This window comes from Amphiura filiformis, chromosome 1, assembly GCF_039555335.1.
Source record: "Amphiura filiformis chromosome 1, Afil_fr2py, whole genome shotgun sequence".
In the NCBI taxonomy this organism is placed as follows: Eukaryota; Metazoa; Echinodermata; class Ophiuroidea; order Amphilepidida; family Amphiuridae; genus Amphiura; species Amphiura filiformis.
Window position 1 is genome coordinate 16,738,525 of NC_092628.1, and position 14,040 is coordinate 16,752,564.

Consider the following 14,040-nt stretch of genomic DNA (forward strand, 5'->3'; position numbering starts at 1 on the left):
TTGCAGTCCGTTTAGATCTGCATCCGAAACACATCCTTATGAGCAGTGACTTCATGGTATCGCATGTAGCGACTAGTTGCGTACTGCTTCCCGCACACCGAACATGGATACGATTCTCGCACACTGTGACGTATCCTCTTGTGTGATTTCAAACTTCCCAAAACTGCATAGCTTTTCCCACAGATCTCGCAGATATGTTTCAATTTATCTGTGTGCAGGTTCATATGATTTTTGAAATAAAAATGTTCAAAAGATTTCCCGCATATTTCGCAAGTAACTTTACCATAGATGTACTTTTTTGTCCTTATGCGATGTCTTTTCCGTTTGCCTTTAATTCCTTCACTTTGTTTTTCTGGCAATTGCTCTTGACTTTCAGCACATCTTATTACAGATGGTTTTATGTCTATAACACTTACATACTTAGGCGGTTCTTTTTCTTTCTTTTCTTTGACTTTTTTAACACTTCGGGTTGCTCGCTTTTTAATTTTTTTCTCTAGTATTTCTTGACCTTCTTCACATTCAGTATCTGAATCGGAATCAGGTGCAAACGAATCTCCCTCTTGACTTTCTTCTTCTTGATTGTCATAAAATATTTGTTTCCGGCTTCTCATAGATTTGCGACCAGTTTGTTTGACCTTTTTTCCTTTGATTTCTTTCTTTTTCGTCTTTTTCTTTTGTGCTTCAGAATCTGAATCTGGTGAAAAATAATAACTCTTGGTTGTCTCACCTTCAGAGTCAGTTTGTTTTTCTGTAATTTCTTTCTTTTGTTTCTTTTTCCTTTCATTTTTCATTTCTACTACTTCTCCTTTAGAATCAGAATACACACAATCTTTCTGTTGACTTTTTTCACCATCAAATTGTCGTTCCCGTTTACTTTTAGATTTTCTGGTTCGATTGACATCGTTTTTTTGCCGATCTTCATCATTTTGCTGTCCTTTAATTTGAGTTATTTGTTCTTTGTCTCTTTCCATTTTCCCTTTGGATTTCATGCCTTGATGTTCTTCAACTTGTTTCTTCTCACCTCCAGAATCGGAATCCGACGAAAGATCGTAACCCTCTGTCACATCACCTTCAGATTCAGGTGAAAAACAATAATTATCCTCATCATGACTGCCATAAACAATTTGATGCTGGTTTCTATCATCAGATTTTCTGGGTTGTTTGACTTTACTTTGTCTGTCTTTACTTTCTTTCTTTTGTCTTTCTTTCTCTTGCAATTGTTTGTTTTCTTCACTTTCAGAAACAAAAGACAAAGATTCTTCCTCTTCATCACCATAATATATTTGCCCTATCACCTGACCACCAAAATATATCTGTCCCATTTTAATTTGATATTGACTTGTGTCTTTGAAATCATCTTTCAGTTGGTTTTGCTCATTCTTATTTTCATTTTGTTGAAGTTGTTGTCCTTTAGTCACTTGATCGCCACCTTTCTTTCTCCCTAACGTTTCATCTTCGTTCTTCTCACCTTCAGCAACAGAATCAGAATCACCTTTCTGCTGCCTCTGTTGATCTTTATCATTTTGCTGTCCTTTACTTTCGGTCATTTGTTCATCTTCAATGTTTCTTTCCAACTTTCCTTTGAATTTCTTGCCATGCTGTTTATCACCTTCATTCAACTCACCTTCAGTGTCACCTTTCTGTTGGTTTTCTTCATCTTTATCACTTTGCTGTCCTTTACTTTGAGGCATTTGTTCATCATCAATGTTTCTTTCCAACTTAATAGATTTCTTGTTTTCTTGTTCTCCAACTTGTTTCTTGTTTTCTTGTATTGTTTCATCACTGTTTTGATGTCTTTCAATTTCTTCACTTGCAATTTGGAAAATTACAGATTCATTTTGTTCCTCAATTTCAGACATTTTGATTTCGATGTAGATTCACAAAAACTTGTTAAATATAAAGGTGTGCAAATGCACTTCCAAAACCAGGTCGGCAAACAAAATCCAAATAGCCATAAGTTCAATGCACTTGTTTATAAGTCTGAGTATGCTAGCTTGTAATCCATACATTGGCTACGATATGCGATTCATTCTGTGCCAATCTGCAAGAACAATCAAAGAAAACAAGAATTGATACATAAATATTTTGTAGTTGGAGTGTTTTTTTGCTCAAAATGGCAAATTTTGTTTTGGGTATGTTTTGAAATCTCTGGTCATTTATGTGTACACTGTGAAACTTGAGTGCCCCCTGGCAGGGATAGAAAATGTGTATAAATGACAAAAGATATGACACTAGTATATCAAACCATGACAAACACAATTATTCTATTAATGCATTTTTATTAAATGAATACTGAGTACTTCATCAGTAAGGTATTAAAATACAAAAGCCATGATTACATAAATCAAATAATTATATATTCAGAAAATATATAGCAATTCCCTCAATATTAATGTCGATGGTCACAACATAAATAGGTATATGTACCTGGAAATGGAATAGACATGAAAGTACATGACTGACCTAAAATATGCCTTAAATGATCTTTGACCTTATCTTGACACAACTGGTGACAACTGACTTCATAAACCAGATTTCTTACAATATCATATAATTACAAAATCTGGCCTTCTGACACTCAGGAAATTATTTTTGTAACTTAATGATTTGTTTTGAGATAAAAAACTGAACTATAAATCCCTTTTTTAGTTTTTGCCGGCGAAAACTGTTTTTGCCAATCGGTTGGGACCGTTCACAAACACTTGTTAGGGGGGCCTGATGCAAAAACATTTCAGTGCGAAAAATTTTCGGCATCCCCCACCTTTACAGACCTCAACAAATTTCAGGGCCCCCCTTTTTGACATGAAAATTATGGGTCAACCCCATAGAAAAGCATATAAAATCAATTTTCCCAGGAAAATTTGTGGTCATTTTTTTCAGGGCCTCCCTTAGGAGGATCAAAAATTTTCAGGGACCCTTCTTGCATCAGGCCCCCCTAACAAGTGTTTGTGAACGGTCCCTTAAAACCGAGTGTTTTTTTTTTCACCTGCGGCAAAAACCTGAGAACCAAAATTTGAAAGGTTTTAGATCAGACCCCTTTCCTACATGCATCAGTACTGATATCATCTTTTCAGTGTCATCGTGTATGAAGCAATTTCTTGCTTGACAAATTTCAACACTTTATGCATTCAAATGTGCAATGACATACAATGATTCATTTATCTTGATTTTTTTACATATCCGGTCACAGATTGGTCTCATAATGACCATGAGGTTGGACTTTACAAGTGTTTGCTTCTATCTATAAATATCCATTTACCACAGAGCAATTTAAATCAAAGAGGACTAATTCATGTAAGGTAGAACCAGACAGTAGAGCTACTGTCTATGGTAGAACACAGGCCATATTGTTGCTGTGCAATACCTCGAAACTCCAATAGCTACTAGGTGTTAAAAATGTATAATGGTTTTGCCACAACAGTGACAATATAAAAATTCAGAACGCCCACTTTTTATCTCAAAACTAAGTGATTCTATCAGTTCATCTACTTGGCAAATACAAACATTTATAGGAAAAATATTTTTTCATGAAAAAATACATAATATTCTCTAGAGACTTCTAAGTCAGACAACACAATATACACAATTCATCAATTGCCAGATTTTACTACAATCTGGAATTAAAAATAAATGAATTCTACAATATGTACGGTACATATCAAAAAGAAATTCACTGAGCATACATGTAGAGCAATTTTACTGAGCTGAGTTCTGGATAATATCAATTTCATGAAAGAGAGTAACTACTGGTCACTGACCAGCTACCTGGGGTGACCGGGCGGGGCACTCCAACTTTGGAGGTGACGCGTATGTAGGGCTGTTAAGACCCCTTTTTCAGCATCGCTGTCACCCAAAGACCCCATATTTTTTATGAACACATGCTGTCACTCGAAGACCCCCTATTTTTCCATTTGACCTGTCACCCAAAGACCCTTACAAGACCCCAATTTGAACAGCAACTTTCATTTATCACTTATTTTGTTACTTATTTTGAAAAAACAAAGAAATTTGAAGCCATTTAGAACTAGATACTCGATTTTCGAGTTTCTGTGGCGCTGTTTCGGCTCTCAAAGATTCCATTAAAAAAAAAGGTCATGTTCTCACCCAATGACCCAATATTTTTCATATTTTGCTCTCACCCAATGCCAAAAATCATGCTCTCACCCAATGACCCCATATTTTTTACATTTTCCTCTCTCCGAATGCCCCTTAGTGCGAAAGTGCCAGTCCTACACCTATATCCATTTCATATTGAAGTGCCCCCCCCCCGGACCCGGGCCGGGGGAGGGGGTAGTAAACAGTGGCGTGTCCGGGGCTTTTTAACAAGGCGGTTCTCGAACCACGAGTCTCGCCTGCTTTTGCAACCGCCTGCTTTCGCGATTACCGTAACCACTCGGGTATAAGCCCACCCCCTAGGTGGCAGATTTCACTTCAAAAATGGGGTGGGCTTATGACCGGGAAGGGCTAGTGCTTGAATTAAAAAAATAAGAACAATCACCCCCATTTGTATGTATGCCCAATGTACCAGTAATTTCTATCTTCTATGTCAATTTCTTAAAATTATAAGTGTGGAATGTTAATTACCAAGTGATATTTTTTATATTTGTTCTTAAATATGAGAGCAAAGCATTGATTTGATTTAAAAACTTGGCCAAAATTTAGTACTGGGCTTATACCTGAGTGCACCCTTGTTCCCAGAATGTTTTGAAAAATAGGGGGTGGGCTTATAACCGAAGGTGGGCTTATACCCGGGTGGTTACGGTACTTTCAGTAGAAGTAAATGAATTTCGCAACCGTCTGCTTTCACGATTACTTTTGATAGAAGTAAATGAACCTGCAACAACCCATGGTGAACCCGAAATGACCTTCCAAAAATTTGGCTCTAAATGTTGCCTGTACCCACAAAGTTTCATGCCAATACGACAGTTTTTACTAATTTGACCTCAGATGACCCCATGTCGATCCCGAAATGATCTCCCAAAAATTTGGCTTTAAATGTTGACTGTACCCACCAAGTTTCATGCCCATACGACAGTTTTTACTAATTTGACCTCAGATGACCCCTGGTGACCCCGAAATGATCTTCCAAAAATGTGGCCTGAAATGTTGACTGTACCCACCAAGTTTCATGCCCATACGACAGTTTTTACTAATTTGACCTCGGATGATCCCTGGTGACCCCGAAATGATCTTCCAAAATTTGGCTTTAAATGTTGACTGTACCCACCAAGTTTCATGCCCATACGACAGTTATTACTAATTTGACCTCAGATGACCCCTGGTGACCCCGAAATGATCTTCCAAAAATTTGGCTTTAATTGTTGACTGTACACACCAAGTTTCATGCCCATACAACAGTTATTACTAATTTGACCTCTGGTGACCTCGAAATGACCTTCCAAAAATTTGGCTTTAAATGTTGACTGTACCCACCAAGTTTCATGCCCATACAACAGTTTTGACTAATTTGACCTCAGATGACCTCTGGTGACCTCGAAATGACCCTCCAAAAATTTGGCTTTAAATGTTGACTGTACCCACCAAGTGTCATGCCCATACGACAGTTTTTACTAATTTGACCTCAGATGACCTCTGGTGACCTCGAAATGACCTTCCAAAATTTGGCTTTAAATGTTGACTGTACCCACCAAGTTTCATGCCCATACGACAGTTTTACTAATTTGACCTCAGATGACCTCTGGTGACCTCGAAATGACCTTCCAAAAATTTGGCTTTAAATGTTGACTGTATCCACCAGGTTTCATACCCATACGACAGTTTTTACTAATTTGACCTAAGATGACCCCTGGATGACCTCAGTGACCTTGAACCACTAACCAATACAAACTGGTTCTGTCTCGGGTCAAGGTGCACCCACCCACCAAGTTTGAGGAATGTGCGACTCCTAGTCTCCGAGAAAATAGGCGGAAGGCAAACTTTAACCAAAACTTTAACCAAATTTGTCACATACACACACACACGCACCCCCCACACATACATACACACATACGAAAAGTGATTATATAGTCTCCTGCCTTATCAGGCGAGACAAAAATCATGTAAAATCAGCTGTTTTTTGGCGATTTTAGCCATTAAGCCCCCACATAACTCTGAAGGCCCCTCTGAGTCCCCCGCAGGAAAAGATCCTGGACACACCGGTGCTAAATACAAATGACCATACAGAGATGTACTGCAAACAAGAGTTGCTTTTTCAGCTTTTGGTATCAATTGACCTCTTTCATGGCCATCTGTTTTTTCGAAATTTGGTGACAAGTTGCAAAAACTATTTTGTATATTGCCTGGGATCAAATTTCTTGACAAATTGGTAGTGATGTGTCTTGTACTTTTAGATTTTTACTTTAGTACCCCAGCCAGCCACACAAATTTCACACCATCAAGATCAAATTATATGAACCCAAAGGTGATGGTGGTGTATAACCCAAACATTAAGTACTGATTAAATAATGATGACATCATGATTTATAACATGCCATCAATCTATAACATGCGCGTATTTTGGGGGGGGGCTTTGGGGGCGCCAGCCCCCCGGGGTCAAAGTAGGGGGCAGCAAAAATGAAGGGGTGGCGGAAGAAGAAGGGGCGGCAATACTTTTTATCAAAGAAAAAAGGGCGCCAAAAATTGAAAAAGCATAAAAATTTTTGAAAAAGGTTGCTTTTGGGACGCTAGCTCTTAAAATCCTTGTTTTTTTTTTTTTTTGCTCTTCACTTTTCAAACGACCGTGAAAAAAATTAGGTCAACCTTTTCGGGCTGTTAAGGAAGGGGGCAAAATAGTTTCTTCTTCAGCCCCCCGGGGGTGGGGCGGCCACGGTACGCCACTGTATAATGACACATACTATTCCGAAGCATAGAACATAAAGATACACAATACAATCAGTTACAAGAAGCAATATAAATGAAAATACAATATGAAGCACAAAAAAAAATTTGCTCAAAAAGAAACTTATTTTTTCACAAGGTCATACATATCTTAAAATCCTGATCATAAAAATGAACCAAAATTACACACAGGATTATTACAGTACTCTTAATCACTGGTCAGTAACCAAACAGTTGTCCAGCTGACACAACAGCAAAATGCACTGACACAGAACAGCTTCCTGGACCACATTCACAGGCGAATAATTGGCACCCAGCAAAGGAAATCTGTGAGAATGCGTACAAGATCCTTACACAGGTGATAATTTCCAAAAAGTGGAAGAGTGTGGAACCGTGATGCTTCTGCTTTTCACACACTTTCTTCAAGAAACAGGTCTTGTTCCACATTATTCCACTTACTCACAGATTTCTTGTGTTGGGTGCCATTATTGGGCTCTGAATGTGGTCCAGGAAGCTGTTCCATGTCAGAGCATTTTGCTGTTGTGTCAGTTACTCAGTTGTACTACAACTGTTTGGCTACTGACCAGTGTTTAGAGTAGAGTATTGAAGAATTCCTGTGTGTAATTTTGGTTCATTTTGACGGACAGGATTTAAGTTATGAACTTGTGAAAAATTATAAGTTTCTTTTTTGGCTTAGTGTATAAGGACACTATTGCGAAGCACAGAACATAAAGATACATACAATGTAATACAAAAATGCAATTAGTTACAAGCTGCAAAGAAAATATGAAGCACCAAAAAAAAGATGTAAATAATATAATAAATGTAATGTATATCTTTCAAATTCATTGTCCGAATCAACTGAAATTATAGAACTATAGTCTGCATACCTTCCTCGAGTCAGTAATTTAGATATTGTTTTTTATTGTATCACTAAATGTAATAATAAGTATATAAGTATATATTTTTAGAAAGGAAACGATGCAAGGAATCCAACTATCATAACAGATTCCTATAAAAATTAACAGTTTTTGAGAAAATCTTAAAATTTGGTTTTAATTTACTGATCGACTCGAGGAAGGTATATGGACTATATTAGCTTTTTTTATGGATACCGTACCCAGTGACTGTACAACAAGCACCTTAAACATGGTTTGATACATATGACATACTGATCATAATGGATGAATATTTTGTGCATTTTTTACGTATACTGTCGGCGCCCTGGGTGGTTAATGGAACGAATATGGTACATGTACATATATATCTAATTATCTATTGAACCATATGCTAGAACACAAAATACCCCTTTAAGATACATCTAGAAAATACCATACATGAAAAATTGGTCCACAACCTTTTATCTAAAACTAAATAATAATATGTAGTTCCATCATAAAAAATAGTTACATGCTTGCATACAAAAATATAAACAAGGAAAAATGGAGCAATTACGGAAAAGGATGCAAATCTACTAGTCTCATTACAAGACTGCCCTACCCCAACCATAACCCTAACTCAGTAAACAAAGACTGGACTCAAGTCCAGAAAGTTGTACTGTACCCAGTTCGGTAATTGTACCAGTGAAAAACTTTAATGAAAACTTCCAATATGAAGAATTCAAATGCCTTTATTTTATAACTATTGTGATAACATGTAGTCACACATTTCTTTTTTTTTTCATTTTATCCAGTTATATCTGTCAATATCTCAAACTGAGAAAATGGAAGATATCGCATTTTATATTTACTCCTGTACAAAGTATCATAGGCGTAGATCCCGGGGGAAGGGGGATTTATCCCCCCCAATATTTTGACAGGGGGGATGGTCCATACAATCATCCCCCATTGTTGAAGGCTGTATGTGGGTTTCTGACCAAATTAACCTCATACTTGACAATTTTAGCCACCAAAGCGCAAACATTTTTCGTGCGCATTTGTTCCATAAACAACAAAAGGGGCTAGATTCAGTATACTTCGAGAATTTTTTTTCAAACCTCATCCAATGTCAAAAAGAAATCTACGCCACTGCAAAGTATATGATTCTCTAGTCATCATCTATTGGAATTTGGCCCTAATCTATATGGTAAATTGCTATTTGTTGCAATTTATTAATATAACTTATACATATAAGGCCAGAAAAAAATTATTTGATTGTCCATATATAGAGCCCTTCCAAGGGTTAGAGTCGGTTGAATTGGGATTTCTCTAATGTATACCACTTCATTCATGTTTTTGGAAGTTTATACGAGGGGCAGTCAGTATGTTTTAAGAGTGGACTCGTATCGTCATATGTGGATTGTTTTCACGGCATTTCTCAATGATTACATAAACACTGTACCTTTGTCTTTCAAACAACACAGGCAAAAAATATATCACACATATGATTACGTAACAGCATTAGCATAAAATCAATGATCTAGAGTCACTGGTGAAATTGAGACGTTTTTGTTAAGGGAAATAAGAGGCTGAAATGAGGTATTGTTGTATTTTTTATATTTTCTCGGAAATTAAAGAATGGAGAATGCTGCCTTTTGGAACAGTAATAGAACACAAACTACCAGTTCATTAAACCATGTTTGTTGGGCTGTAAATATTTTAGTTTGTTTAAAATGCATGGTCAAATATGTCTTATTTTTGACAAAAACAAGGTTTTTCTTTCTATACAAATCTTGATATTGCCAAAAATAGCAAACGTGGAAATTTAATTTTTTTGGCCAGTTCTGTTGACTAATCTCCAAAAATTAAAACGGAGTCTCCCTAGAAAATGTTTGAGTCCGTGATTAAAATATAACTGTTATTCTACCATTGTTACATTTATACAAAAAGTAGTGGTACAGAGAGAGAGGCCATCGCTTTTAATAAGAAATTTATTTTTAAAACTTTTCTGTTCATTTCAGGTTGAGATCATCCATAAAAATTCATATAAATATTTAAATTAAAATTTTCATAGCATTTTGTAATATTTTAGGCCCTATTTACATGGACTTTTGCCATTTTCGTGCATTTCCACCATGTTGTATCGGTCATCCTACCTACGCATGCGCAGATTATTGTTTGATTTGCACCAGTTATCATCGCACTGAGTACTAGCTCTCACACGTGACCAGTCATTATATTTTAGTCAGTTTCATTTTGGAGATAATTAATGTCATTTGTAATAACTGCTTTTTTCATTAACGCCCTTTTTGCAGAATAATTTTGCTTCCATTCAAGCCCTAAAGTTGTTGAAGTTTCCAGCCGTCCCATTTCCACCACAGTTTAATGACAAGTCTCATATTTTACCAAATGCAAACTGAGGACCTAGTGTTTATTCCTGCAAAAAACTAGCCTTATGTTCCTTGTACTTTCTCTGTTCTCGGACATTTTAAACACGTGTCTTTGCTGTAATTTAAAAGGCCCGCCTTTTTGAGTGATTTGGCAGTGTCCCTAGTATATTGATTTTATGCTAATGCTGTTACGTAATCATGTGTATGATATAATTTTTACATGTGTTGTTTGAAAGACAAAGGTACAGTGTTTATGTAATCATTGAGAAATGCCATGAAAACAATCAACATATGACGTCACTAGTCCACTCTTAAAACATACTGACTGCCCCTCGTAAGTGTGAAGAAACTGTTTTAAAAACTTTTTGGGATGTCAAAAAAACAAACAAAAAAAAACACACCAGAAACTCTTTCTGGAATTTACAAAATAATTCTTTTATACAGTAAAAAACAAACAAAAAAAACAACAACAACAAAAGATTTGGAGCCTGTTGGATGAGTACACTCAAAAAACCTATTTTTTGCCTTAGAAAGTAATTACAATTTGTTGGAATTAATTCTTATAATTTATAAAGTACATTTGCATTTCTAAGTTTAACCATTTAGTATCATTTTCACATGGTCTAATCCCATTTTGTCCATGCCCATTTGGTCTATTTCACTATTATGCATTTAACTTTCATGGTAATAGACAAAATGTTATAGATCAGGCAAAAAAAAAAATTGTTGTGTTGCCCTCCCAAGCCTAAAATCTGGTAGTACACCCGGCCGTTTTTTTTTTTTTTTTTTTTTTTTTTTTTTAGCAACTCAACCATTTGATACCTACTATTTCACAGTCACATGAGTGAAGAGAGGCATATGCTTAATATTGGCTGTATTTTCTACCCAATGTTGAATATTTTATTGAAGTAAATATTAATATTAAGGCCCTTCACAATTAATTCTTAGTTTACTATTTAAAGATTTTAAAATAGGCATGAGGTAACTTAATTATTAGTTATTTATTACTTATTATTTTCTTCATTTTGAAACAAGTGGTCACAGCCCAATATCAACATGAACATCCTGCATGGTACATTTTGGCACTGCAGATTATATTGCAATTATGGTTGATTTTATATATTGAAAATTAAAGTCATAATGTACGATCTTTTTTCAGAATTTACCTTTATTTTTTTCAAAACCGATTTTTTGGCATATTTGTAATACTTACATATGTTCTAACTTAAATCTATGAGCAAACTTTCAAATTCGTTCTATTTGTAGTAAAACGGGACGATTTTCTGTTGGTCCGACATAAAGTCATAATTTTTTAGATTATGACTTTATGTCGCCCACGATCGCAAAACCGTAGTCTCAAGACAAAACTAGTTTAGTTACGCCCCTCCACATGTGGAGGGAGCGTAACTAAACTGGCCGCTGTGAGAGAGACTAACTCTGAGGCCGCACTCGCTGTCCTAATCCAAATAGTGCGAGATGTTTCGAGTGATAGAGGTGGAGATTATGATGTTGTTTCTTTGCAAATTCCCAATGTTTTTTTTTTTTTTTTTTATTGGGAACTTTCATAATGATTGTATATTATCATTTTAGAAGAAAAAAAGAAAAATTTAAAAATTTAAAAAGATCGTACATTAAGGCTTTAATAATATGTGTTATTTGTTTGTTCAGGATTCATGATCAAAGTAAGAAAGTAGCAAATTAATGTAACAAAAATGTCATTTAACAGAGAAAATGACAGAGAAAAATCAAATAATTAAATATTTGCAATTTTAAATTTTTGATGCGGGCGGGAAATAGAAAACTCAAAATCAATTGTGAAGGGCCTAAACATCCATGTTGTTGGGATTCAATGAGTCAGTCCTACTATCCAATTAAAGTGCTGGCTTGGGGCACAATCTTTTTAGTGAACGTTATGGATCTGGGAATAGGCTTGGGGTACATGTATGACAAAAAAAAATCATTTGTTAAAAAAAATTATTTAAAAAAAAACCCGGGCCCAGATTTTCGCGATTTTCACCCGGCCGCGGAGGGCAACACAACATATTTTGGCCTCATGAGAAGATAAGGCAGTATAATATCTCTTAATAACCAACTATCAAAATTAACACAAATCAACTCTGACTTGTTTCAAGGCTTTGAATTTTCTGACCACAATTGTAAAACATCAAAATTGCATGTTTTTGACCCACTTTTCTTCAAATTACAAAAATATTTAACTTTTATTGCCAGTTAGCAGAATTAGAATTTAGCTACGTTTCATTTGGCAAAATAGGATAATAATTTTTTTTAATCAAAAAAATTTAAAAAAATAAAAAAATCAGTGCTGTATGTTTCTGGAATCGGGAGTAATTTCCACACCTGCAGCTGTCATCAATAACTTTGTTTCACATCTTTGATATTATAAAAACCTTGCAGATGAAACTGTTTTTAGTTTTTATTTTAGTTAATAAACACATGTGACCGTCCACCAAAAATGGGATCATGTAATATTGGTGTTTTCACTTTGTAAAGATATTCAAGAGGCATATTCTACTCAGTAAAAAGCTTTGCAATATTACATGTCCCTATTGCTTGACAGAAAAGAAAGTAAAAAATAAATGTGTTGGGAATTCTTTGGTCTCCACTATACTGAGAGCAGGTCTCTTATTTTATCCCTTGAGAAAGAAAAGTTTTGTCTTTTTGAAACGTCGGGTTTTTAACTTTGTTTATATGTCTTATGTTACTCCCCCATTGGATGTTGTGTCATATTTTCCCTGTTTTTAATTTTATCCATTGCTAGTGTGACACTGTTGTATCCTTTTGGATCCATCCTTGCATGCAATGGTTCCCCGCCGGTCAGTTGGAACAGATTTTCCATATTTTTATATTCCAATAAAGGTTTTTTAAGATGTTCAGTAGACCACATATCTCCCCTACATATTTTTTTAAATAAATCGAAAACTATTTGACGAAATGCAAACCTGTAAAATGATATGGGTAGCCTTATTTGTTTTACACATGTGGAACAAATTTTAGCATCACACGTCATTGCATTCAGTCACAATGGTTCATTATGTAAAAAAAGGAGACCGTTTTAAACAGTGTTAAAAGTTGCATCTGAGTCCATAGGACTCAATTCTCAAACAATACAGTAGGCCAGGGATATTCATGTGTTTGTAAAAGAAAACTTAATCTTTGGTATTCTTCTTCTTCTTCTTGAAAAGCAAAGCAGGTGTTTTATTCTTTTCTTTTTAATGATAAATGTCTAAGATGGAAGGGAGTGAGAATAGACCACATCGCCAGTAGTTCATCACATGTGAAAAGTCACATTTTAATAATGCTGCGTTTGCCCGAATTTCTTCGCGGTAGAGCAATAGGTTTGCTCAGAAAATGTACGGTGAAAGAAATTGCTCGTCAGTATGGGAGTTGCGCCTAATGCAATTCAAAATTGAGAACAAAATTTCAGTTGACAGGAGACGTGAAAAATCAGCCGAGAGCACCTCGTCGACATGTCACGACTGTTCGTCAGGACATGTCTATGTGAATCTGGCTGAAACCCGTCGAAAAATGTCTGGTAAGTTATTGCGTTTCAATAAATTATGTCGTGCTCGTTTCCCAAACATCCCCTACTAAACATCTAGACTTTAAGTTTTATTTCCATTACAAACACATGGACAGGCCTAACATACTGTATTGTTTGACAATTGACTCCTATGGACTCAGGTGCAACTTTTAAAATTCCCTCTTTTTTACATAATGAACCATTGTGGCTAAACGCAATGATGTGTGACACTACAAATTGGCCCAGATTTGTAAAACAAATAAGGTTACTCGTAACTTTTTACAATTTTACATTTAGTTAAATAATTTTCGATTTATTTCAAAAAGCATTAGGGGGAACTTATAAGTTGTGCACTGTATATATTCACATTATATGGCACCTTTTTGGTGGATGG

At 35.6% G+C, this 14,040-nt stretch overlaps 1 protein-coding gene across 3 annotated transcripts in view; it reads right to left on the reverse strand.

Annotated features, from left to right (window-relative positions):
- The window catches only part of LOC140161028 (uncharacterized), a 125,355-nt gene that overhangs the window by 14,832 nt on the left and 96,483 nt on the right, over positions 1 to 14,040 (reverse strand). The window contains exon 1 of one of the 3 annotated variants that reach the window (XM_072184520.1): positions 1,625 to 1,713. The exons of the other annotated variants lie outside the window; for them this stretch is intronic. The gene's annotated coding sequence lies outside the window, so the exon portion shown is untranslated. Of the gene's footprint in view, positions 1 to 1,624; positions 1,714 to 14,040 lie in introns of those variants that run through there. 3 annotated transcript variants of the gene reach the window in all.